Below are 25,882 nucleotides of genomic sequence, written 5' to 3'. Positions count from 1 at the left end.
GTCTGGGACATCCGACTCTAGAGGATCGTGTGGATGTGGGGCCACGTCCCGTAGGGGCTCTCGATTCCACCTGATCTCCCGGCCGTCTTCCGTTTTCAGGATCACTGAACGTGGTGCTTACTGGGGCCTTAGGGAGGCAGCAGGTGCCCAGGACCGGTGAAGAGTGTCGTACACTGTTACCTCTTGCCCCTACGATAGGGGGGGGGGGGGGGGCAGCTGTCTGGAGCCGCGGTTGTAGTAGATTTTCTGGCACCGACGTATTTTCTGAAGACGGCGGTGAACGGCTTTGTTGGGCACAGTCTCTGGCACCAGGCGCGTTGTGCGTACTGAGGGCAGGGTTCTCGTCAGTCGTCCCATGAGTCTCTGCGCAGGGGACATCAGCACCACATCCCTGGGCCACTCAAGTGAAGCCATTTGGAAGTCAGGTGTCCTATACGAGCATTTCTTTAGTAGTTTCCTAGCCTCTTGGACAGCCCTCTCAGCGAATCTGTTAGAGCGCGGGTACCACGGGCTCGAAGTTACGTGTGTGATACATAATGTGCTCGGAAACTCTTTGAATTCCGCGCTGTGGAAGGTGGGCCGTTATCACTGCACAGATTTAAGGGAAGTCCATGAACAGCAAAAATATCCGCACACCAGGGTTACAGTAGTTTTGCAGCGACGTTTTGGAATTCACATATCTCTAAAAAAGAAGGAATAGAAGTCTACGATTATGGTAAACTTTCGGCCTCCGTAAAAGAAAAAGTCCATTCCTACAGTTTCTCAGGGTAAACTAGGCACTTTGTGACACAAAAGCGGCATCTTCGGGCTCCGCGATTGATGCATTTGGCAGATCTTACAAGCTCTACAGTCCTGTTCGACATCCGCGCACATGCTGATCCAGAACATAACGCTTCTCGTTCGTTCTTTGATTTTGTCTGCTCCCGAAAGTGCGGCGTGTAGGAGGTTCAATATTTCTGTTCTCTTGGAGTGTGGTAGGATTACCTTTTTGCTGCGAAACAGTAGGCCATCCTGGGTGTGTATGTCTTCCCGGTATGACCAGTAGGGGCGCACGGCTTCCTGGATATCACGTTTATCGTCCGGCCAGCTCGTTTCCGCAAATCCTCCTAGCTTGAGCTGGGTGGAGCAAGAAACACTTGTAGCTCCTTACTGTTCTTGGGCGCCGGCATTTGTAGGATGTCTTGCACTCGTTGCAGGTCTACTCGCAGGCCCTCTGCTCTGAATATGTGACTCAGGTAACTCACATATGGGGCTGCAAGAATGCACATTTCATGAGGTGCAATCTAAGAGTGTGTTCTTTACAGCGTGTCAACACTATTGTCATCATGGGACTGGACCTTTCCGCAGGTTCTGTTGCCTTTGTTATTAGTCCTTGGTCTTCAATGCGCTGTAGTTCCGCCTTCGCCATGTCTTGAAGGGCCACAGCGACTCTTCTAGCTAGCACGACGATACCCGCGGCACCGGGCTTGAGCTTCATTTTGTACTCGAAGTGCCTTAGCTGACTGAGGCCATTGAACACTTCTGCAAAAGGATATGATGGGGGTATATATGTTCTTATTCAATGCTCCTTAAACGGCTGACGAGCCCCAAATGCTCCGCCGCTGAGCCACTCAATGTTACCGGCACCTTGTGCTCTACAATGAAAAATGTTTCTTCTTGAGGTTTGTTTTTCGCTGAAAGTAACAGCCGTAATTTTTCAAGCGATGCACTTTTGCGTCTGAAAATGCCGTAAGCGTGACAGGGCAGGCTCTTATTGGCTTATCTGGTAGCGTCTCAATGTATCGTTTTGAAATAACGGAGCAGGGGCGCTATGCAGGATGCGCCGAGTTTGGCGAAACTCGGGATCTTCACGAGCTCTGGCGACACCCCAAAATGAAAGCACGAATGGTACCGAGACACAGTTTATCTTTCGACAAGCCTCCAGTTTCATTGGTTTATCTAGATTCACTCTGGCTGGCTATCATTTCTTGGGCGTTGCCTTCTGGGCGGTCGACAAACTGGGGCTCACGTGATCATACCGTCGGTGCATGGTCGTGCCTTCTTTCACTTGTTTGTCGTTCCACCGAGTGCATTACATGCAGAAGCAAGTTGTAAAACAAATGCATTTAGTACAATATTATTAGTTACTTTAACGTGGTTTAGAAGCATTTTGAAGCTTACGAGATGTGCACTGAATGCGTCTTAGACTAATTTGTAATTTAGTACGCTTCGCATTATACCACGAGGGAGCGCTGTAGTGGCGTCATCACATCCATTCACCGGGCAAGCATGGCGGCTAAGCATCAGGGAGGCCCAGTGTAAACAAACCCGTACAACGAGCTTGCAGTGCGCGACGTAGTGATCAGGCTCGACGAAGGCCACTATTTCTTGGATAGTTCTGTTCCTCCGTGGGCAATCTTCCCGTGCACCCGGTAAGACTGCCAATAGCTTCGGCGATTTTACAGATCGCAACGCGCGCCTACACGTTCACGGCGAAGTGCTGAAGAAACAACTTGTCCGGTGCTGCTTCTGCGAGTGCGCCGAGTTCCTCCACTCTGCGTGACTGCGAGCGTCACGAACATTACATAGTGTGGGCAAAAGGTAGACATCCTATATAGCTACGAAGCGACGAGGTGGTACCGACGATGGATCTCGCTACCAACACAGTGAAGGAGACTTCGACAAACTGCAGATAAGTATATTTCTACTGTTTCATATTTAGCATAATAAGAGTGCACGGATTAAGTCACTTTCGTAGTAACGAACTGAATGTCCAGCAGTTTAAAGAAGGCAGTGAGAACCAATGAGTGTTCGTGCTTTTACGTGCAAGTGGGCCCGCGAAAATATGGAATAGATGAAGGTAACCTCCACTAACTTGGTAAGGCAACAGAAATTCATGAGTGACATTAAGCTAGAAAATTTATGGAAGAGTATCTTTATCCAAGTGAAATATCAATAGCAAGTACTGATATAAAGCAGGAAACTTATACAAAAATTTCATGGGTTGAACAGCACATGGAAGGCATTACCGAATCGTGATCGCCACGTTACCGATATCCTTGAAAAAAGTCTAGAATCATTGCATTCCACCGGTTATGCAATATGGGACATAAACCTGGAGGTTAACAAAGAAACTTGAGATGTCAAGGACTGTGTAGAAAGCGAAGTAACAAAAATTGTTGCAGATAGCATTAAGGCAGGAAGACAGTGGCGTAGTAAACCGTGGCAACTGATATGCTAGTTGAGATTAAAAAAGAAAGGAATCGGCAGGCAGGCCATGCACGTATTCGATCACTTGTTGCCAATTCATATCAGGTGATTACATAAGCATTACAGAATGAATGTCAAGGAGAGAGAACTACAGCCAAGGATGGTAGAAAATTGCGTAATGGGACAAGAATATGATGTTTGTAGGCATAGGATGCAATCAGCTCGTATAAGACGGGATTGTAGGGTGAGGCATTTGTTTTGCAGCGAACAAAAATAGGTTTGTGGTGCTGACAGTAGAGACTCGTGAAGGTGCAGGGCCACCTCAGCTGCTGGCACACTAATCAACATGACAATTGGCTCTGAAAAAGAAAACCCCAGTTTTGAAAAATAAAGCAATGTTGTCCCAACGCATTGTTTTACTATGCATACTACACTAGAGGCTTCCACATTTAAGGGCACTTGGTACTAATAGTGCAACGAGCATTTTTCTTTGTAAATAATGGTTTGTACGTGGCTGATTCATTCCAATACACTTTTTTGCAGCAAAACATTCTGCTGCTGGAGCCACTCAACCGCCTGGTGGCAGTAGGCGAGCGCCAGGCACGTGCTCTTGAGAGTGTGGCAAAGGTCCAGAGGGCTGCTCCGCAACAGTAGTATCGGTGCCCTCACTGCTCTCCTGTCGAGCCCACAGAAGGCACCTTATAAAGGAGCTTTCAGTTTAATATTTTGTTTATTATTCAGGAACATGAATAAAATTATTGCAGTAAACATTGTGCTGTGCATATTAGGAGACTTATAACATGCACTTTGTGTCCCTTCAAAATAGGCAAAAACGTAAGACAACCTGTGCCACTCTTGGACCATGTAAATAAAAAATACACTAATGCAGCATACACGTCATCATGCTGTTTGTTCTTTCTATGTGCAAGAATACAGTGCGTGTTCATTAGCCACAAGATGAACGGTGTGTGTAATTCACAATGAAGAAAGGAAACAGCAGGAGCTTAATAATGCTATCACCTATAGACTGTGCATATGACTGCAACACTCCCCAATTCAAATGTGCCATGCATTTACAAATTACATGCATGTTCGATACCACATATTCTTTAACATTGTCTTATAATTGCATGTACCATATTTCACACATCTTAAGCCCTTGCATAGCACACTTCTGATGTATCCATTTCATAGGCCAAATAATTGTACACTTTGTCCTTTTGTGTTGTATGAAAAGCAGCATCCTTTACAGTCGGATAAAACTTCAGAAGACAGGAGAGGCCCCACCCAGATGACCAAAGCGCAGCAGCCGATTGCCTACACGTCTAAAGAAATAGTCCCTCTCCAACGAGCAATATTAGTCTGTCTGGCGGCACGATATCAGTCTCGAGTGCGTGCCCATTGGTGCAGGCTTGTGTTCACCTGCCTTAAAGTGCAGATTCCGCAGCCTCCTAAAGTTGTATCCGACTACAGAAACACGTAATGCCTTGCACCAGTTGCATAGGCTTCTGCAATTTGATAGCACACAATGATCAGGAGCAGAAATCTATAAAGGCATCCAAGCAAAGCTGGCTGGCCACACTTCCATTATGAGGGGCTGAAAAAGGTCTCGCCAAATATTCCCATGACGTCCTTGAAAAAGAGGTGGTGTTTGGCACTTCTTTAGAATCAAAAACAGATTACACTGAATGTTGTGTAGCACGTCAAAACAAACTGAGCTTGGTTATTTGCACAGCATGTAATGGGAGGTCGAGCTTCACATAGGAAACAAACTGCTCTGTCCAGTACAATTTTGAGGCCGGTATGGCACCTATTATGGCACCGGTATGGCACCTATTATGTCAACAGTATCTATATACAAATTACACTTTTCACAGGCCATTGATTTCACCATTATTTTTGTGTGATGGTTCTTTCAATCAGCGCTTGTATTACATGAGCAGGTGGATTTGAAAGCAAAGCTTTGTTTGCAAACCTTCCGACTTCCATAAGTGTGTGGCAAGGCACTGGCATGTTGTCGAATAGCTCACACTTCCTCGGTCCTGCACCAAAGAAGCCCAATGCTCTATTTTAAGTTGGATCGCACAACAATTCAACGGCACACAAAGGAGTGTAACACACACAGCAAAGCATTCTGCTGTGTGTATTTCTCTTTGTGCCCCGTCGAATTGTTGTGCAATTAAACTTCAAGCTTCTATACCAATACACCGTCTTCAACCTCACCAATGCTCTAGTTATTAGGCCACAATGGTGCACATCTTTGAAATTTCCCAACACAAATTAGTTCTCCAAAAAATCACAAATGTTAGATTTTGCAGCACAGCTGTATGTATGAACGTGCCATATTCTTTACCACTAAACTCACAGGAATCAAAGAGGCAAGCATTAACGAGCCTTGCTGCCGCCGTTACCATTATCATCATGACACCAATGGAAAGACAGTGCCACGTTTCAGTAAAGGGAGTGCTGGAGGGAAAGGTGTGACAGCGAGGGCTTACAATAAAAATAACAGTTACGAGACATGTTCACTGCCAACATATGCTGCATGTCGCTCAGCCTACTTTGGCAATGCGGCAAGTGTTTACTCGTTTGGGCATATCACGTTTTGTGTAGTTATTGCTCTAAAGCTGTACAAATGGTCTATTTGCTCTGCAAGTTTTATTTTTATCATGGTAGGTTAAAGACCCACTTTTCATTGGCATCTGCACCACATTTCTCCCGATATGTAATAATGCCTTGGTGGTTCATGACATCTTCACGTACAGAGAGTTCTGCAGAGTATCGGATGTGCATTGTTCTAATGCTTAAGAATTAGAGCCCCATTATGAGACGAAAATATACAATTTATCCATCCAAAATAACGCCGCCCCCCCCCCAAAAAAAAAGAAGATGCACTGAACCTCTGGCACATGCATCTACAGTGAACAGAGCAAACAATCTGAAGTATTTTCTTCATGCAAGCCAACACACTAAGATTCTCAATGCATTTTCATTTCGCCACAAATGCATAGGCACAACCGGCTTGGCGCAACATCCACATCTCGCGCTGCAACAAATTGTGCAATGCCTCGCTGTTTCATAGTGCGGCCGATAGATTACGCATGACCAAAACTCAGCATTGTGCATACTTAGTAACTTCACCAATGAAGAACCCCAAGTTCTTTATGAGATTAGGATTCATAGGTTACTTCACACAATTAGTGATATCCATTTATCTATTTATACTTAACCCCTTTCCCAAGAAAGTGAGCCATTTGGAAGGCACCCTGACAGATAAATAGAACAATCGACAAAAAGTGATCAACCAGCGAAAAAGTCTGTTAATCACAGTAACGCTGACATTGAAGGCGCCTTAATTCCTACGTACGTTCCTTCGACACACCCGACTACGTTCGTAATGTTCCCACGAAGTGGGAAGCATTCTTTTATATATGCCCGCTCCGCCGCAGTATTCTGGAAAGCTAGCCACCGCTTACGCACTGCCGCATCGATAAGCGCGTCAGACACATCTCTGACACAGTGGCCAACAGTAGTTTGATGGCGTCCAATGTAACGCTCGGCGCCGACGCTTCCCTGAAAACTCCCAGTCCCGTAGAAACGGAGGGCACAGATGACTTGCTCTAAGACGGTGAGCGAATGAAGCCCGCCACGCTGTCACCGCAGACGAGAGTCTTCGCCTCGCTCGTCACACAGCCAGCACACTGATGTCTTCGACAGGCGAAAATGACGCTGAAACTCCCCGCCGGTCATGCAGGTGAACGGGTCCGGACGGTCATACTGACGCTTGCTGCCGCTGGATGCAATGCCGCTGCCGCTGCTGCTGCCGCCGCCATGTTCCCGAGTTGAACTCGGAGGGGGTTTCGCGATGTACGAGTTTAGCACGAGTTCGCCTGTCAATCAAAACCAGAGGTCACGCCCCGCGCGAGGCATGTAACTATTCCGCGCGCACCCACTACAGTTGGGCCACGCCCAACTTATCTGCCGGCAACAGCGACGCGGTGTCGAGCTGAGAGGCATCAACAATCTTGACCGCCGACATAAAACACGCACAACGCACTGTCATCGGTGATGTACTGAGCACCACTATCGAAAACAAAGCGTTGACTGTCGCTGGCACACATCTTCTCGGGCTGAGATGGCCGCACAACACGGTTTCATTGCCTGCATTGCGGCGCGTAGCGCACAGTAAATAATTATCGGCACGTCACTGTAGGTGCTTGCAAGGCGTCGAGGGGGACGACGATGCTGAGGAGGGCTTATTGCAGCAGTCGTTTCAGATAGCTGCTCTGTCATCGGTGATGAAACGGATCCACAACGTCGTAAACACGATCAGCGTCCGAGAATCGCTCGCTCTTCTAGGCCCAGTGCAATGACATTTCTTCATCACAAGCACTGCGCACTCAACAGTTCCAACACATCTCTCCGTTCGAAATCTGATTTCATAACTGCACACAAGAGTCCTCACCTGCCAAAATGCGAGTGCTGCGGTGTCGTTACGATATCCATCTGCGATCGCTGCTGGCTCCAGCAGAGGTAATCCGCAAGCACCTTCGACTGCACAACACACTCATATACTGCGTACGTGCGCTCAGAGGCGCCTTCACTGGGCAAGCGATGACAAGCGATGAATTCTGTCGCTGGGGAAGCACGCACGTTTCGCAATGTATCGCAAAGGCTTCGCGCACAAAGATAAACTGGTACATTTTCACTGAACTGCGACACTACGCACTCTAAAATAACATACCGCCATTTTACAGCGACAGCTGTTGTGTCGTTTTTAGTTGGTAAAGCGGGGGCCTTAATAGCCTAGTGAAGCGCCTGCGATGAACAGCCGTACCGCGGCGCTGCGTTTCTATTCCCCTAATAGAGAAAGAGTGGCCATGACCCTCCATGGATTATGACCGACTTTATTGAGAATAGCACTGCAGCGCCCCTAGGCGACTTATCACCGTATGAACGCCCTCGTGCGTGCGACCCGTTTCAATGTACCGCTTCTAAGCTTTCGCCTCCCTGTCGCCACTCACGGCAAGATGTGCAAAATTTAATAATTTGCTCGATCTCCGTTTATCATCACAAATTTCTAGCATTGAAAACGAAAAACAGATACCTAAAGAAATAAAAATGTGCGTTATTTTATTTGTCGCATTTTAACGTATTCGTTTGAGTGAAAGTGTAGGTGCAAGAATGCGCCGCATGTACCCCGTTCGCATTCGATGGAGGATAGATAGATAGCGCCCGAAAGATGAGGCACGCCCTTGACGCGCCCGGGAAAGGCGTGGCAAACGGCTCACGGCAAGTGTGCTGACAGACAGCGGGGCAGTCACGGTATCGCTAAGTTGCGATAATCCGTTGATAACAATACGCGGCGCTGGCGCGTTTCGTTGTGCAGCCTTCTGCGCTTGAAACGTGGAAGCAGCGTGCCGCGCAGGGTGCGCTCATGTTGTCATACGCGACTTTCTGTCTACATATTTTTTCCTGCACCTTCGGCCCGTTGCGCGCTATCTCCGTTCACTGACTGCCGTCGAGCAAACTCGGGCAAAACTCGGGTGAACGAGAAACTCGGGGCATCCTGCATAGCACCCCAGTTTGCGCCTGTGTCTAATTTGCACGTAATATCATTGGTGTGCCTTCAATGTGAACCGTCGCATACCAGTTGTCTGTTGCTATGGTATACACCGTTAAGGATTTCAAAAAATAGCCCTTGTCTGCTGCTAGAGTCAGCTCACGCAAATCTCTGCGTCTCTGAACCGCGTCTCGCGATGGCGGCAGCGTCTCGCATACTTGGACAAAATGGTTCCGCCTGCCGCCCTTTTTGTAAGTCTTCCCGTTCGCAGGGCATATTCCGCTGCGATGTGTCTGGTAGCCGTATTTACTGCAGACGTTTCTGTTACTTGCTACTGCATGAACTCTCTTTTTCTGAGCGGTTGCGGCTGTCTCGCTTATCTCGCGAAACTGCTCTTTCTCTTGCTCATGGGCGCGACAGACATCGACAGTCTTCTGATACGAAGAGTTTTCAGCGATCATTCTTTCCTGCAAATTGTTCTTTCGAATGTTCAGAATAATGCGGCTGCGCAGCATGCCATCTTCTAGCGCTCCTAATTCGCAGTTTTTAACTAGATTACGCAGTTCGGTCAACCATTACCTGAAGCTATCCCTTTCCTTTTGATTTCTTGATCCTAAACAAGATTGCTGCAAGGTTAGATTCTTTTCAGGCTTGTAGAAATCCTGAAATGTCTGCAACAAGATGTCGACATCGTTTTTGCCTTCTCTTGCTTCAAACTTGAACATGCTGTACGCCTTTCTAGCCTCCTCACCAATCGTTACTTGCAACGTGGCTGCCTGCACATCTTTGCTCTGCTTGCTCAGCTGAGTGACAGTAGAAAAGAAGGTAAACTCACTTTTCCGAGTTTCCATCCAAGCCAAGCGTTGCCTGATGTGTCCAAGGGCTTAGGTGGTGGAAGAAGGGACGCTGGCGTCGACATGCCGTCTAGGGACCGCTGCCACCATGTAAGCAATCCGGTTGTCGGTGAAGAACAGGGTTTATTGCCGCTGGGACGCTGGTATATAGGGGAACAGGAGCGTGACGTCACAGGTCATGGTGCCGCGTTGGTGGCAGCTCTCCCACACCAAACTTACCATGAGAGCCCACCTTTATAAGTGTTCGGAAACTGTACTTTTTTTGAATGACAAGCATATATTTAAATTTTGATTTATTTAAAGGATACTAACCACAGCAGAGGCAGCTACCAAAAATGCTTGTCAACGTTTTTTTTTCCTTTTTTCACGAAGATACACGTGAGCGTGCATTTCCATGGATGTAGGAAAAAAACTGAGAAGAGGCCCCATTCCTTCCGCGCGCTAGGAGAAAAGTGTGGAAGTGACGTGTTAGGTTCTCCTCTTTCTTCTTCTTTTTTTCTTTTACTCTAGCGGCCATGCTTTCGGGCCAGAATAGCGGCTTTGTTATGGTTCTGTGCGCTCGCACGTGTTGCTCCGTAGGTCTCGTACCGCGACAAAGGCGACGTGAGGGCATGTTTGCGTTGCTCTCCGTGTTTATGGCGCTGCGTTATCTGGACCGTGCTCTCCCGGATATTGCTGTCGGCACGTCGGACAGGATGAACTGAAGGTCGTGAAATGAACGCGCATGCAGCGCTGTACGCGATGTACTGCGCTACGGCAATGGAAACGGACGAAGGAATATCCGCGCGAAATTTTGCCCACTTCGGCGAAATCGTGCTGACGTGCCATCGCAGGCCGAAACCGATGCGTTTCAGAATCTGTACAATGAACGCCTTGCAGGTCAGTGATTCATGCTTTTGAAAGCGCATGGTGCATTTGCGGCACGTACAACGTACGTCATTGAAGAATGCATAATCCTGGTTTTAGAACTTGGTGTTTTGTAAAAACTTGCATTTGTGCATAATAAAACACATGTTGTACAACTATTGCTTGATCATCGCAGTACTCGAGATAGCACGAAGCCTTAAGCAGAGCGCATTGGAGGTTCTTGCACACCTGCACAGGTGTACCACAATACACATGCTGAGAGCGTTACGCAGAAAACGTGCATTTTGCTGCCCTCGGCACAATACACCGGCTGGTCGCCGCTTCATCAGGGAAGATGGGAAAGAAGCGGCTGCTTAAACTCAAGGAACGAATCCTTGTTACCGCAGGCGTATCTTACCTGTGCGCGCAAGAAGCGCAGAAAAGTGAAGGTTAACAACGGATGTACTGGAAGAGTGAGCAAGGCTCCACAGAACGTACGCCTGCGAACACGTCAAACGGCTGTTCCATGGTCGTACCTAGGCCAGGTCCACGCGTGTACTGTTCTGCACCGTGCGTCGGCAATCACAAAAAATTGCATTCGGTGAAGCTTCACTTACTGTGGGAAGAAGACACCTCAGGCCGCAGTCAATGAATCTAAATGCGGAGTCAGAAATGACATTCTGCCTCCTCGCCGGCGCGCTGTCGTAGTAATGCGTGGCCACCCGAAATTTGTTCAACAAAGCTCGACGATTCCTCAAGCCTCTGCGGGAATACGTGTTTGTGGTCATAAACTCCAGATGGATCGCAAATGGGTGGGTGTGTCGTACGTGTCTCTAGTGCATTCTTGCAGTGCAGCGAGAATGCGTACATTTTTTTTTTGTATTGCCAGGCGTCTAGCTCGCAAGTCCATCAAGAGCCCCAGGAAGTCGAAGCAGAGAAAAGCAAGTAGAAGGTAGCGATGAAGGTGACCTTTATTTCAAATGCACGCTAGAACTGGGCTGCAGCGGGTAACTGTGGTTGATCAGAATATTTCAGTTGGCTCGGCTGATAAAGCATGTTTATTTTCATGAAAGCCGGTAAAAGCAGCCGATTTCACTTCATGGCCCAATTCACGAAGTTCATTACCAACATCTTTCAACATGACTTCGGCAACGGTAACGCGATGGGACATCGTGATTACATCGTTCGGTTCAGGATTGCTTCGAAGCACGCGCATCCGCGCAGCCCGGTTGTGCGCAGCACGGCGTTGTTTCGCGAGAAACGTAAACAAAAGAAGAGAACTGGCCCCACATGATGGCAGAGCAACCCCAACTTTTGGCTTCACTTAGCTTCACAAGGCCACGTCAACTCCCCCCCCCCCCTCCTCAATATTTTTTTCCTTCCTCCATGTGCACTTCAGTGACAAGGATGCAGTTGAGCAATTCAGACACGGAAATCAAATCCGATGGAATTTTTTGCTTACCTCTCAAGCAAAACTTCGTTGCCTCGCACCGGTAAACGAAGGAGTGCGTAGAAGAAAGTGGATAGTTTAAAGCACATGGTCTATACAAAAAATAACTATCGAGGAAAAGCTCCCCACAGTGCCCACGCATTCAAATCGGTAACCTCAAGGGCGTTGACAAGATTCTACTTTGTGCAGCATGCATACGCAGTCAATTAGAAGCGATTCACCTTCAATGAACGCGATCCCGAGCCTTTCTCAGTATGGTGGCGGCATCTAGTTCCGGTGCCTTCTAGCTCATCTTTTCACACACCGCAAATGCTCCATCAAAATTTTATAAATAACCACCACATCTTTCCAAGAAAAGTCGGAGTTCAGTCGGAAAGGCGAATCATCGATTGCGGTAGCAGTTTAGTAGGCAGCTGTACGAAGTAAGGACTGTAGTTTTGTGTGTATAAACTTGGAAACATGCTGCCACGGCGCGCAGGCAAACATGAACATAGCACGCTGGATTACCGCGGACACTCACTGTCAAAACGCTGGCTCGTGGAAGGGCCGCAGCAGCAGCTAATGAAGCGACCTTCGTGGTCTCTATCGCTTCAACGCAAACTGAGTGGCGAGAACACAGCAGGTACAAATGTATGAGCCTGTAGATCACTTTCAAGGTAGGGCACGCGCGACCACGCGAACGACACAGTTGCTGCTGGAGTAGAACGCCGCCTCCCCCTCCCGCGCTACCTCACCGCTTTCCTTCCTTGCGCGCGCGAGACTGAGCCGCGATCGTCATTTTCGCTTAAGCGTAGTCGCGAAATACCCAATTGCTGCCGGAGAACAACGATACCCCGTCCCTCCCTGCCATACCCCCACGGCCTTTCACGCGATGGAGGAAGACGCGTTTATACTCAACGTTGTTCCATTGCACGCTCCAAATTGAGCCTCGCGATCAGCGGCTCCCCTCGCTAGCTTTCGTTCGCACATAAGCATACGGGGCGCGGCGACGGTGTTATCGCCCTGTTATCGGTTTATCGGTTTACAGAAAACATCAGATAAAGAATAATATCACATGAGGCAGACAGGCCATCATACGGTTATCCCCATCGATAGCAGGAAAATTAAAATCGCCGGTAATAATTAGGTTCCGGTTTTGGTAAGGTAGTAAGCGGTCAAACAAACGATACATGAACGAATCCGCTGCACCAGGTGCACGATACACAGCACAAAGAAAAAAAAGTGAGACCATGCGCAATAACGTGCAACAACAAACTTTCATGCTGATCAATTTGTTCAAGCAGCGTCACGTTTACTGTACGTTTCGCAATCACAGCAACGCCTCCACCACGTGAGCCGCGATCGCGTCTGTATATGACGTAGTCCGGTGGCACAATTTCTTAATCAAGAATACCGCTATGTAACCATGTCTCGGAAATCACTATTAGATGAGGATCGTAAGAAATGAGCAGAACTTCAAGGCTATCTATTTTGTTTACAATGCTTCTAGCGTTCAGGGATATCACACGTAACTGGCACGTGTCTGGCGATGGGGTCGTCTTGACGTCAAGAGAACTACCAGCGTTAATATTAACAGATGGCGGTCTATGCTTCGCTTGATTCGGAGAACCATGGGCGTAAAAAAAGGCAGTGATTCTGAGCCTGTGGCTTGTCATGTACTAGAAGCATTGGCGCGTTTCCTTCGCGGAAGACCTGCATTTTTTCCCCGGTTGTGAGGCTTTCGTTACACCACTCTCATAGTTGTGATCAATACTACGTGAAGCGGCTTCAGGTACTTCAAACCTTTGATTTTTGCTTTCGTCCAACGCGTAGACCTCATTGTTAACGACTAAGTTGTCATACTTAAGGTACACTTCATCCTCAGGCTCCTTGTATTTAGCAGTAGCCCAGAGGAGCTTTCTAATTTTTCTCAGGCTAGGTGAGAAGTCTTCCGAAATGTACGTTTGAGTTCTCGTCAGCTTCGAAGCATTTCTGAGAAGTTCCGCTTTTTCAGTGAAGTCAAAAAAACATATAATCACCGGACGCTCTTTCCCTACGGATTTTCTACCTAGGCGGTGTAAACTTTTTAGGCTCTCTACTTTTATTTCAAGTTCGCGTTCAAAAATTTCTGTTAGAATATGTTCCTTAAGACTATTTACCGTCTCTGCTTCTGACTTCCGAATACCATACACGAGCACATTGTTTCGTCGAGAATGATTTTCAATGTTGTCCACACTTCTCCTTAGTGAAGCAATCTCTTCGTTTAGTTCCGCAAGCGATTGCTCGCATGTTTCGATCCTTTTAGCTGTCTGTGAAAGCGCTTCCAGTTTACCTTCAATGGAAGACAGTCTCACGTTTGTCGCGGTAATGTGCAAGTGTAGCATAACTCCGATAGCCTTTAGTTCACATGAAGAAGCATTTTTGATTTTGGAGAATTTCTTCGAGTTGCTCTGTTATCTCTGGGCCTGGATTAAGCTCAACGTCCCCGCTTAACAACAGTGCAAGTAGACAAAATGAGTCAAAACACTCAGTAAAACATTCAAGCAAGACGCCTGGGCAAGGCAGCACAACCAAACAGAGGGAATCACTTTTAAATTCACAATAATTGCGATATCTACTAACATGCATGAAAAAGGCGAACAGGTTTAGCCGTGACTGCATCCCTCGGGCGCTGCCTTGCTCACTGGCGAAGAAATCTTGAGGGGCATATTCCGATAGATACACTACCTCAATAACTGTTGCAACATAACAAAGATCAACATACGTAACTTCAAGTACAAATTCAGCGACCCAGAAGACAACTTCGAAACAGACGATGACAGAGAGCATCGTCGAAAGCACAGATACGACGACAGCAAAGACGTGAACGCGCAAGCCCACTCAACCCAAGCCGAACTCAACGAATACAAGAATTTCACAGCAACAAACGGCGGCGAGGACGACTTTCGCAGCGATAACGACTGGGCCTACGCCAACGACCTCAATGGCGAACCCACACAGTACGATGCAAAGGACATTGACCATGTTCGAGCAAGATCGTCGAACAACCATTCAGTCGAGCGGCAGCACATGTCTACCAGCTGCAACAAGGGGACTGATGTCAACAGATCATGAAAAATCAGAGACACGAAACAAGTATAGGCCACACAATACACCATTCAGTACCTGAAGATGTCAACCTTAACACGATCTGCCGATGCTACGTGGCGCCCCTACATCATTCATTTGCGACAAGGGCACACACTGTGACACGAGCTGTATTACTGTGGGGGGCATTCATACGTCGCCCTGGAAGCTACAGCAAGCCTCATCCACCAGAACTATGTGAGACGTCGTTGGACAGCTGCACTTTTTTATGATGCCGATGAAGTCGCAGAACTAACGCGGTACATTGGACTAACTCCGCATCTTTATTTTTCATTTATCTCTACCTCCTAGTTCCCTCCTATGCTGCTTATTGCTCGCACTCTCTCGGGGGGAAGGAGACCCGTGTGACGAACCGCACAGGGACGCTACGGTGGACTATGGCTTAAGGTGAACATATTACGGTTTCCAGCAAGTACGGACGCGAGCACAAGTAAGTAGCAACGGACAGGACCTGGCTGTAGGGCCAGACGAATAATAAGGCAGTGTTCGGGCGGCCATGTTGATCTGCATCCGCAACCTCCTGCTCACGTCACACACACACACACACGTGTGTGTCTATCTGTCTGTGTATACACCCCACCACGTTTTCGTAGCAAACCCCGAACTCATATTCCTGATAAACACCGCTTTGCAGCATTTCAGTGAAGAACTGCACGTTCGTACGCACGCAGATGTGATATGAAGCCGGTGATGTAAATAATTAAGGCAGAGCTAAAATAAAGGCCTGCTACCAAGCCGAGTGAATGAACACTTCGTCCACGAAAATACAGGAAACGCCCCTTTCTTTTTGAGCATGCGAACGAATCCCGTTTAAAAACCCACGCATCCAATAAGGAGGATGGTTGCAAGCGACGTTTGTGCCACCTGGAATCTAACATCTGTACTGATAACAACAACAAAAAAAAAGCGTTAGGTTACTATAAGAAATAAAGGTTTGTTTATTACCAACTTACAATTTAAACGTAACAATGATACTAAACCTCTGAAATATTGAGGGTTGTCTAGAAAGTTAAATGTCTCAGTGTGCGAATAGCAGACCTAGCGATGGTTTTATCGGAGTAACAGAAGTGAATCTCAGGATTTATTTTGTGTGTGCACTTGTAGCACCAGAAGTGACTTGGGTGACTGGAGAAGCATCATGGACGCAATGCGTTAAGCACTTTTTAGATGGTGGTTTTCAAACCAGACGTCTATCACGTGTGTCCTGCCAAAGAAATTGCTTCCACCGCATGCAAGCAGCAAAGCATAAAAAGCGCACTTGTGATCTAGAGTGCGCCCCCGCTGAGGCATTGATTTAGTAAGTGTGTGTTGACGATGCTCATGTGTGCCATCAGTGTGCATTTGATCATCGTTCTCATGTGCCACCGTCCACCTGGGCACATCAGAGTTTCCGAGAACCTCGCAGGACCTATGCTGATCGTACGGAGAGCAGCAACTTGCCACCGCAACCGACAAGTCTGGGACGCCGACAAGATGCACCACAACCATTTGTTCCGCGGGCTATTCCCTCCTACAACCAGCCTGAGAGTGCGTTTCTACCCATGACACCCATGTCACCGGTGTCACCCGCGACAAGCCGCGACTCTCGCACTTGCTACAGCTGCGGTGTGGCTGGACACATTGCTAGGTATTGCCACCGCCGCCAGCAGCGTGCTCCACAGTTTAATTCCTACACGCCCCGCGTGCCCGCTGATAAGCCCTGGCCATATCCCACTTCCTTCCAGCGGCTGCAGCAGGGACGCGCAAACCGCAGTGACTCCCCCGTTTCCGATCGCAGCCTGACACCCCCACGGACACGACACAGACGCTCTCCATCACCTCGTCGTCGCTCGTTATCACCGCCGCCACTGGGAAACTAGCTGGTGCGACCGACGGGGGTGAGGCCGCAATATGTTCATCTTCATCAAGACCCCCTTGTATAAAATTGTTTAAAAACAAAGTGTACGTTTTAGTTGACAATGTGAGTGCTTTTGCTTTAGTTGACACTGGGGCGGCAGTTTCTGTTATGAGCCTGTCCTTCAAAAATCGTCTTGGACAAAAAGTTATGTTTTCTTCGGATCGGAACGCTACCTTTCGTGGAGTTGGCGGGGAAATGTTACGCCCACTTGGGGTCTGTTCTGTTTCAGTTACGATAGGGGAGCAGACATTTAGAAGTGAATTTACTGTGTTGGCACGTACAACGCATGACATTATTTTAGGAATTGATTTCTTGCGTGAGTGGGGGGCAACTTTGGATTGTGGAAGGGGCGCGATTTCTCTTCGCCGCGACGCGCGAACTTCAATGACAGATAGCACCAGTGATGCCGCCGACGTTCTCACCGTGTGACAAGATGTGTGTTTGCCCCCTAAGACTGCAATGTTTGTACCTGTCACTACTTCTCGCCCTCGTACAGGTTCTTGTTGTGTTTTAGCCGAGCCCGATTATAACAATGCGCTCAAGAAAAATGCGATAGTCCCTCGCTCCCTCGTGGTTACCACTGATGGTTGTACTCGTTTGTGGACAGTGAACGTTTCAACCCAATCTATAAAATTGCCGCTAGGACTTGAACTGGCAAGTTTTGATGAACAAGCCAATGTCAGCGTCGGAACGGTCGAAATGTCAACTGCCGAAAAAAATCCAACCCCGACTCCATCTATGATAATTCTGCTGACTTTAAGCGCATGATTGACAAGTCACTGTCTTCTAGTGAGCAGTGTCTGCTGGAAGCTGTGCTCGCTCGCTACGCCACAGTTGATTTTGCTCAAGGCCAACGAGCGTCCCATACACCACCGGGCGTCTCGTATGCAACACCGCATCCATACAGGGCAAGCAACGCCAATTCGTCAGAAGCCCTACCGCGTTTCACCTTCAGAGAGAAAAGTCATCGCCGAGCAGGTCGAAGAAATGTTACAGAAAGGCGTGATCCAGGAATCATCTAGCCCTTGGGCTGCTCCTGTGATCCTAGTCAAGAAAAAAGACAACTCATGGAGATTCTGTGTGGACTATCGCCACCTAAACACCGTCACAAAGAAAGACGTGTACCCCCTACCACGAATAGATGACGCCGTCGACTGCCTCCACTCCGCGTCGTATTTCTCTTCTGTTGATTTGCGGTCAGGATATTGGCAAATTCCCATGCACCCCTCAGACAAGGAGAAGACAGCCTTCGTGACACCTGACGGTCTCTTTGAATTCAACGTTATGCCCTTTGGCTTATGCAACGCTCCAGCGACATTCGAGCGATTTATAGATACCGTGCTCCGCGGACTCAAATGGGAAATTTGCATGTGCTATTTAGACGACGTCATTATCTACGGCCGGACATTTCACGAGCACAATCAGCGCCTGTCGATCGTTCTTGACTGTATCCAGCAAGCTGGCCTTATTTTAAACTCGAAGAAATGTCATTTCGGTGAGCGTCAAGCCCTCGTACTAGGCTTTCTGGTCGACAAAGACAGCATACGACCAGACCCTGAAAAGATAGCAGTGGTTCGCGACTTCCAACAGCCACAAACGGTGAAAGATCTGCGAAGCTTTTTGGGCCTTTGTTCATATTTCCGACGCTTTATCAAGAATTTCGCACAGCTTGCCTCTCCCCTCACGTCTCTCCTTCACAAAGACACCCCATACGTGTGGACTGCTGACTGCGAGTCGGCGCTTCAACAGCTGAAATTTTTATTGACTTCTGGACCAGTACTGCGGCATTTTGATCCGGATGCGTCAACTGAGCTGCACACTGACGCCAACGGTGCGGGTGTTGGTGCTGTGCTTGGTCAACTCTGCGATGGCCGTGAGCATGTCATTGCCTACGCTAGTCGGACACTTACAAAAGCGGAGACAAACTACACCATTACTGAACTCCAGTGCCTAGCAGTCGTCTTCGCCATTCAGAAGTTCCGTCCTTATCTACTTGGCCGCGCATTCACGATAGTGACTGACCATCATTCACTCTGTTGGCTGGTTGGGCTGCGTGACCCGTCTGGCCGGTTGGCCCTCTGGGCTTTGCGCCTTCAAGAGTACAGCTTTTCCGTTAACTACAAGAGCGGACGCTGTCACACGGATGCTGATTGCATATCCCGTCTCCCTTCGCCGCACACTACAGCTGAGGATGATGACTTTGACGACTACCTAGTTTCCATCTCTTCCGACTTTCCAGACCTGCGTACCTTCGAGAGCGAGCAACGTTGAGACCCTACCTTAAATCCTTACGGGCAGCTGCACGTGAGCCAGCAGGAACAACACCGTTTACTTTTCGTAGTGGTTTGCTGTACAAAAAAAATTACTCGGCTGATGGTCCCCCATTGCTTCTAGTTGTGCCCGAAAACCTGCGCTCTGCTGTCCTTCGTTGTATGCATGACGATATCACGTCCGGGCACCTTGGCTTTACACGCACACTACACCGACTTAGACAGAGATTTTTCTGTCCCAAGCTCTGGAAAACAACGAAACAGTATGTCGCCAGCTGTACTGTTTGCCAGCGCCACAAGCAAACGACGACGGCCCCAGCAGGCTATTTACAACCAGTTAAGCCACCGACGTTACCCTTTGAAAAAGTGGGCATCGACTTGCTTGGCCCGCTGCCAAAGACGTCAGCTGGCTACCGCTGGATTATAGTATGCGTAGATTATCTTATTCGCTACACGGACGCGGCGGCACTTCCATCTGCCACTGCAGCAGATGTCTCTTCATTTCTGTTGCATCACGTCATACTCCGTCACGGCGCTCCCCGTGTTGTCATCAGTGACCGTGGACGGCAATTCACCGCCGACGTCGTTGAAGAACTTTTGCGGCTTTGTGGTTCTGCATATCGTCATGCCACTCCTTACCACCCGCAAACCAATGGCCTCACGGAGCGGACGAATCGAACCCTTACCCACATGTTATCAATGTATGTCGCTGCTGACCCCAAGAATTGGGACGCCATCTTACCTTTTGTTACGTACGCGTACAATAGTGCCAAGCACGAAGTTACTGGATATGCGCCGTTCTTTTTGCTGTACGCCCGCGCACTCCAGAGCTTTCTGGACACTGTTCTACCTTTATCGTGCCAAGAAGATCCTTTCATCGCCCAAACTCTGTGTCGTGCTGAGGAAGTACGTCGACTGGCGCATCTTAGGACGTTCTCCTCACAAGGCAACAGCAAGATTCGCTATGATGCGCGGCATATCCCCGTCAGTTTTACTCCCGGTGATTATGTTTGGTTGTGGACACTTGTTCGCAAAAAGGGATTGTACCGCAAGTTTCTCGCCACTTACACCGGACCATTCGTTATACTCAACCGCTTGAGCGATGTGAACTATGTCGTCGCCAAAGTGACGGCAAGTAATCGGCGTTCACGGGCGACGCAAGTTGTTCACGTGGCCAGACTCAAGCAGTGCCATCACAGGTCCTTTTAACTCGCTCAGCGAGCTTCGTCTGCCCCCGGGGAAAATGTCGCAGCACTGCGCGGCTGCGGCTGAGGCAGAGAAAGACGAAGTAGAGTGTGCGCGCGTGACCTCGCGGTACTCTGCGCCGGCTGAGCCTGGCCTGTAGCTTCCCTCTCGGACCTCGTTTCACCGTTTCACCCTGTAAATAAACATCATTCGTAACAATATATATATATATATATATATATATATATATATATATATATATATATATATATATATAGTCATATAATGAGAAGCCAACAAACACTGACACCAAGTACAACATAGGGGAAATTGCATGTGCTTAATAAATGAAATAAAGTAATGATTAATTAATGGAAATTAAAGTGGATGAAAATACAACTTGCCGCAGGTGGGAACCGAACCCACAACCTTCGCATGTCGCGTGCGATGCTCTACCAATTGAGCTACCGCGGCGGCGTTTCCCCATCCACTTTCTTGGGTATTTATGTGTACTAGTAGAACCCTGGGAGTGTTAGCCAGCGCCCCCACTCACAGACCTTGGCGGCGGACGTGGAACGTCTTTTTTGCCGCAGGCGTCAGTGGGGGCGCTGGCTAACACTCCCAGGGTTCTACTAGTACACATAAATACCCAAGAAAGTGGATGGGGAAACGCCGCCGCGGTAGCTCAATTGGTAGAGCATCGCACGCGACATGCGAAGGTTGTGGGTTCGGTTCCCACCTGCGGCAAGTTGTTTTTTCATCCACTTTAATTTCCATTAATTATACATTACTTTATTTCATTTATTAAGCACATGCAATTTCTCCTATGTTGTACTTGGTGTCAGTGTTTGTTGGCTTCTCATTACATGACTAATAAATATCGGGTCCCTCGGTTAACCCCCTTTCTTCTCGTTTATATATATATATATATATATAAAAGCCCACTGACGTGTTAAAAACATATTGCGTTATATTTAACGGATTCGTTCATTTATTGTAATTTCTTCGATTTCGCCATTCGGTATGTTTCACTAGGTGGGGGTCCATTATTGGCAGATCCTCCAGAATGTGCAACTGTACCACAAGAAGTACAGAATCTCTAAATGTTGCTTGATACGTGTCGTATTTTCTGAGCATACACCTGTCATCGCCATTTCTCCTTCGAAAAGCATCATACACCGCCTTCGTCTTCCTGACGCCTTACACTTTGCATCCACCTGAGTGGGCCTTGTATGGATTGTGATTGGCGTAGTGCACGAACATGAAAATTGTATGAAAATAAAGATATGACCATTGTGGTGGATAAAAAAAAACATTGCACGAGAGTGCACGTTGCATTAGAGGAAAGTAAAAAAATTGTACGCATCGCCCTCTGTTGCAAAACATTTAAATTACCGCATGAATAGAATTTATTGATTGGAAAGACAGAGAGGTCGACCTGAGCTAGTGCGCTCTAGTCTGCTACTCTGCACTGGGGAAGAGGGAAGGGGAGTGAAAGTATTGGGATGGATGATGATGATAAGAGAAGTGGTGAGTGCTTATGTATACATGAGACAGTTGCCTCGCTAGAGCCGCTCGTCGAGCTTGGTGTCCTGCAGGAACTTCAACAATACTTTTGTTGCACGCACTGAAATTGCAGTGTCGGGCCATGGGCCGAGGATAGCTTCCTCCGACCGTAGTTGACTGCCAACGCTGGCCAGGAAACTGTCTAACGTCCTTCGCTCCAGCATATATGCTGGGCAGTCGCACAGTACGTGTTGCAGTGTTTCGGGCATCTGGCAGTGTACACAATCGGGGTTGTTCGATTGGCCGATGAGGTGTGCGTAGCGACGGGTGAAAGCAACGCCGAGCCGAATCCTGTGTAGCAATGATGTTTTGCTCCGTGTAAGCTTCGGGGGCAAACAGAAATTACCGTCTGGGTCAATCGTATTTAGACGTCTGTGAATATTATCAGAGTGGGCTCTGTAAGCCTTTGTAAGGTCCTGCATGAGTGTCTTGATCATGGAGTTGGTGTCAGGTCGCGAGTAGGCAATCCGTACTTCATCAGAGGAAGAGGAGGCCGATCTTGCCTCACTGTCAGCGAGTTCATTGCCAAAGACACCACAATGACTAGGCATCCATTGAAAGGTAATCACTTGGCCACTTAACTCGGCACTGTGACAAAGTTCGATGATTTCCAGCACGAGCAGATAGTATGGTCCTTTCTTTAAAAAGTATTTTAGCGCCTGTAGCGCTGATTTGGCATCGCACAATATCGTCCATTTATGGGGTGTCTGCGTTCTCATAAAACGGACAGCCTCTCGTATTCCCGCAAGTTCTGCAGCCGTAGATGTCGATTTGTGGTCTAATCGAAATCGTTGAGTAATTCCAAGTTGTGGGATGACAAATGCGGCCGTTGTGGCAGATGGCGTGACCGAACCATCGGTATATACTTGTACAGTCCCACTATATGATGTAAATATATGGGACAGGGTGAGCTGCTTCAAGCCAATGGAGGAAACGTGAGATTTCTTCCTAATTCCGGGTATCTGAAGCCTCACTAGTGGTCTTGGCAATGTCCATGGAGGTGTCATGGGGATGTAGGTGGCCTGGAATCTTGCAGGTACAATGCTTGCGTGACATGCAATAGCTTTAGAAAAAGCACAGTCAAGGTTGGTGCTTGGAAGTGTTGACAGTGGATGGTGTGAGTGTCTGCTTAGCAGGCGAAGATAGGTTCGCACAGGTTCACAAGACCTGTATATGTCGATAGGACAAGCCCGTGCTTCCGCTATTGTGCCCTTAGTTGACGTGCAGCGTGGCAAGCCAAGACATATTCGTAGTGCTTGTGCCTGAAGGCTCTCCAGCGTGCGTATACAAGAGGACCCCATGTTAGATAACACAGGCATGCTGTAGCGTATGTAGCCCACAAAAAGTGCCTGGTACACTCGTAGCAAACTTCGCTCAGAGGGGCCCCATCTCAGTCCTGATATTACACGAAGAACGTGTATGAAGTTGGTCAGTTTAGCCCTAAGCGCAGTAACATGTTTGGTCCAAGAAAGGCTGCGGTCTATTATCACGCCAAGATATCTCTGGTGGGTGACTAAAGGGAGCGCTGTTCCGTCGACAACGATTGGATAATGTGACATTGATTTGCGCGTGAATGCCAGGACTGCACACTTAGTTGCTGAGAGTTGCAGGCCTCTACGGCGCAAGTACTTCGCCGTTATGGTAGCCGCACGTTGGAGTCTTGCACGCACTTGTGGACGTGTGACCCCAGATGACCAAATACAGATATCATCCGCGTACGTACTGATAGGCACTGTTTCAGGTAGCTCGTCTGCAAGGCCCACCAGTATGATATTGAACAATATTGGGCTAAGGACACCACCCTGCGGAACACCCCTGCGAACGTCATGTCTATCAGTCTCGCCATCCGAAGTGGACATGAAAATTGTGCGGCCACTGAGGTAACTCTGCAGCCATGCATACATCCGGCCACCAACACCAATATCCTCAAGCGCCTGAAGAATCGAATGGTGGAAGACGTTGTCGTAGGCACTTTTGATGTCCAGAAATATTGCGCATACCAGACGACGGCGTCTCTTTTCCTGTTGAACAGAAGATACTAGGTCGATCACACCGTCAATTGATGATCGGCCTCTTCTGAATCCATTGATGAAATCAGGAAGTCCACCACTTTTCTCGAGTAGCCATTCCAGTCTGCTCAGTACCATCCGCTCCATCACTTTACCGACACAGCTTGCCAAGGCTATTGGCCGATAATGTGAGAGATCATGTGGGCATTTCCCAGGTTTTAGTAAAGCCACAAGACGACTGGACTTCCAGTGATTAGGCACAGTTGCTGTGTCCCACGTAGAGTTGTAGAGCGCCAGGAGAATTTCTCGAGCTTCTACTCCAAGATGACAAATCGCGGAGTATGTAATTCCGTCTGGTCCAGGACAAGTTGACCGGCGGGAAGAAGATATCGCAGCGTCGAGCTCGTGCATAGTAAAAGGTGCGTCCAGACGGTGATCACTAGATGACGGGAAAGTCAGTCGTGAATGGGTTGGTATATCGTTCGAAGAGCTCACGAGTAATTTGCTGAAGTCATCGGCGACCTCAACTTCACGCCGGCCTCGCCGTATGGCCACAGCGCCGAACGGATGAAGCTGTTGTGGAGGCGAGCGAAGGCTTCGTACAATTTTCCAAATTCTAGAGAGAGGTTTTCTCGGATCCAGAGAGCCGCAGAATGATCTCCAGCGTTGTTTGTCAAGCTTGTCAAGGTGTCGCAGGACATGACGCTGAGCCCGGCGTGATGCAGTGACGTCTAATGGTGATTTGGTCCTTCTGTATTTCCGTTCTGCTCGACGCCGTATCGCGCGAAGTCGCTCGTACTGGTCATCAATAGATGATCTCGGTGAGGGTGCGCTGAGGTGTTTTGTTGTGTCACGTAAAGTTGCCGCGATGACATCTTCAATATTGGATGGTGCTTGGATGGCTTGACATGCATTGGTCACAGATTCTCGAAATGTTGGCCAATCGATAGAACGCACAGTGTGAGGAGCTGGGGGACGTAACCATTTCAGCTGAACATATGTTGGTAGATGGTCACTTCCATGGGTGTCGAGATCAGTACACCATCGTGTAGCAGACAGCAGGCTTTTTGAAACAAACGCAATATCAAGACAACTGCTGTAGTTAGAGCCCCGAAGGTATGTTGGCGAGCCATCATTGATCACCATCAAGCCTTGACTAAGCATGAAGTCAGCCAAGTCTCTACCGCGGGCGTTCGTCGAAGCAGAGCCCCACATGGGATGGTGGGCATTAAAGTCACCGATGACTATGTGGGGACCCGGACAAGCTTTCAGTATGGACAGTAAATATGAACAGTCTATGCTCGATGTTTGGGGTATATACCCGCCAATTACTGAGAGTGTGCGCCGCTTGTACTTCAGCGTTATGCAAACGTACTCGTTGGAAGCATGTGCAGGAATGTCTTTACGAAGGCACGTTAAATTACGACGAACAAAAGTGAGCACTTTGCTTGAATTGTGATCATTCTTTGACCACAGTGGCACATATCCAGATACACGTAGTGAAGACGTCATGTTTGGTTCACATATTACAGCCACGGGAAACTGGTATTTAAACATCCATTGGCGAAAGTCTGCGAGGCGGCCTCGTAGGCCTCTGGCATTCCACTGCATTATTGCAGATCTTCGTAATTGGTTTTCAAAAGATAGCGCCATGATGCCTTATTGTAGAGCCGCGAGGAGCGGTTCCAAAGCATCTAGAACATGTAGCGCGGTCTTAGCAACCGGCGTCTGTAGTCCGCAGAGAAGTGAACGCATCGTAGTTATCAGGTGTTTCAGCATACTTCGTACATTTTCATTTTCTGTCTTATCATTCTCAACCACCTTTGCAGACACATCACCCGACGCGTTTAAGCCTGTTTGTTTGGGTGGGAGCGACGGCCAGTCAATGTCAGAGTCGGTCGGCGGAGGCGTCGTTTTTTGCAGCGCA

The sequence above is a fragment of the Dermacentor albipictus genome, unplaced genomic scaffold, assembly GCF_038994185.2.
Source record: "Dermacentor albipictus isolate Rhodes 1998 colony unplaced genomic scaffold, USDA_Dalb.pri_finalv2 scaffold_19, whole genome shotgun sequence".
NCBI lineage: Eukaryota > Metazoa > Arthropoda > Arachnida > Ixodida > Ixodidae > Dermacentor > Dermacentor albipictus.
This window is presented reverse-complemented; position numbering follows the sequence as displayed.